The sequence below is a fragment of the Adiantum capillus-veneris genome, chromosome 25, assembly GCF_014529385.1.
Source record: "Adiantum capillus-veneris isolate H3 chromosome 25, ASM1452938v2, whole genome shotgun sequence".
NCBI lineage: Eukaryota > Viridiplantae > Streptophyta > Polypodiopsida > Polypodiales > Pteridaceae > Adiantum > Adiantum capillus-veneris.
This window is the reverse complement of record NC_140955.1, coordinates 33,671,276-33,673,671: the sequence shown is the minus strand read 5'-3', so window position 1 is coordinate 33,673,671 and position 2,396 is coordinate 33,671,276. Positions and strand designations below refer to the sequence as shown.

Sequence of the window (2,396 nt, the reverse complement as noted above, 5' to 3'; positions counted from 1 at the left end):
TTTTAGATTTTGGTAGTATATGTGCGATTCTTGTAGGCAATTTGGAGCAGGTATATTGTTGCATAGTAATGTGATAATTTGATCTCTTAGGCCCCGTATCAAGTATTAAATCAATAGTGTACTAGATTCTGACAAAGTGTCAGCATGGTGCTAGTGTCTCTCTCACACGATGGACTAATTGGAGAACTGCAACATTGTATCGTGAAGCAGCTTGCACCTCTCTCGAACAAAAATGCAAACCATGTAATCACATTGCGATCCTTGGGTAAGCCACTTGAATCTCGTGTAATGTTCACCAAAAACTTTTTTAGCAACCAATGAAAAAAAGGCGAGCATCGAATATCCCCAGTACTTAGCAAAAAAATTTAGGTTTTTTATCGTTTTTGCACTAAAATCATTCAAATTTTAGCCGAGTTTCATCAAGGTGACCCTCCATACTAGCCGGCACGGATTGTTAAAGGAGTTTTTTTTGTTTTTGGTAGAGAGAGAGAGAGAGAGAGAGAGAGAGAGAGAGAGAGAGAGAGAGAGAGAGAGAGAGAGAGAGAGAGAGAGAGAGAGAGAGAGAGAGAGAGCATCGATTGTGTAGTGACCTCCAATTGGGGAAATTATACAGTGTGGCTACAAACAACACTGCTAAAAGACCTCCCAGATATATATATATATATATATATATATATATATATATATATATATATATATATATATATATATATAGAGAGAGAGAGAGAGAGAGAGAGAGAGAGAGAGAGAGAGAGATAGTAATCGGCAGTGTAACGACCTCCAATTGGGGAAATTATACAGTGTGGCTATAAACAACACTGCTAAAAGGCCTCCCAGATACATAGTTCCAAATCATATCATGGCATCCAACTCAACAAAACCTCAAAGGCTTAGGCTTTTACTATCAAAAAGGGATTCAAAGTTCAGCCTAATTACGACGTGGAGGGGTACGAGAGAGAGGTTCCTTTTTTCTTCGATTGTATGTGGTATCCAAATGTGTCAAGGCACTTAAGAAGTTGGCTGGAAAGAAGCCCACTGCACATTCGCGCACGCATGCACACACACACACACACACACACACACACACACACACACACACACAAAGGGCATTGTACCTCCGAAAAGCTTCCACCAAAAAAAAAACATCATAAAGCAGTTCGTGCCGACACAAACTATTTCTAGAGTTTTTTTTGGGGGGAGGGGGGAGAGAGAGAGAGAGACAGAGAGAGTGACAAAGCTACCAAGCTTATTAGCACTATGTTTTATGAAGCAGGATCTTCTTTCCCGTTATTTTGCGATCCCGGATTGCTAGAACTTGTAGTGATGGTTTCTGGATCGGGTCTCTATGCCTGTGTGGTGGTTGTAGATGCCGCCACCACATGCTAGGTTGCCTTGCCTCCATTCTCTCTAAGGTGCTCCTCAATGGCCAGCGTGTGGTAGTGGGTAGGTGTGCAAATATTTGCCTTTCTGGAGGACTTCTAAGGTAGAAAATTAAATAACTTCTCTTTTTGAGGAAGTGTATGAACACCAAGCCCAACAAAGGGTCCCATATGGTATGATTCCTCACAAGACAAAGCGCATAGCTACAACACTTGAGCTTTTGAAGGCATTTGAAGGTGTTCTAGCCCCTTATGACAAGATGAAGAGGGTGGTCATTCTAGATGCCCTCAAGGTTCTAAGTCTACATCCTGGGCACACATATCTGAAGTTCGGCGGCACCACTATGATATAATCAAGGAACTCGAGGAGAGAAGGAAAGGTAAGGCCAATGTTTTGTATGAGAGAAACAAGGAGTTGATTCAGCTTTGGCTGAAAGCAGAGAAGAGAGCGGAAGATTATCTAGAAAAAGCAAAGGTTGTTCTAGACCCATTGTTCTAGACCCAAGCGAGTGAGGTTCACATTGAAAGCCTGCAACACCACCACCTCCTCCTCACAACACCAAGAAGAGTAAAATTCTTTGCGGCACAATAGCAAGTAGTACATCATCACCTCCCACAACCTCAAAGTGGCCGTGGACATTGAGCCCCCTAGAGAAACTGGCTTGGGTATACTGGCTTCAAGCGTCTGCTAGATTTGATCAAATACCTTTCATGCTCTATTGCATGCTAGTTTCAAGTGGGTGGCGATCAATTTATCATCTAATATGGTTTTTGTATGTTTTGGTGGTAGCAAAAGCATTAAGGAATGACCACTACAAGGAGGGCGACAACATCCAATTTCCAGCCCTCCTTGTCAATTTTTTATAGTATTCACATTTGAGGCTTGTCTCATTCTTTTTGTTGTATGCATCAATGGAAGTAGAAAAAGTAATCAAGCAAGTGCTGGTGCTAGTGCAAATACTCGTGAGGAAGAGCTAAGAGGCTATGGGGGTGCTACTGCCATTATTGCTAGCATTG

At 41.9% G+C, this 2,396-nt stretch overlaps 1 pseudogene; it reads left to right on the top strand.

Moving 5' to 3' along the window:
- Window positions 1-1,323: 1,323 nt before the first annotated feature.
- LOC147424685 (large ribosomal subunit protein uL13 pseudogene) lies at window positions 1,324-1,878 on the top strand (annotated as a pseudogene).
- Window positions 1,879-2,396: the final 518 nt, after the last annotated feature.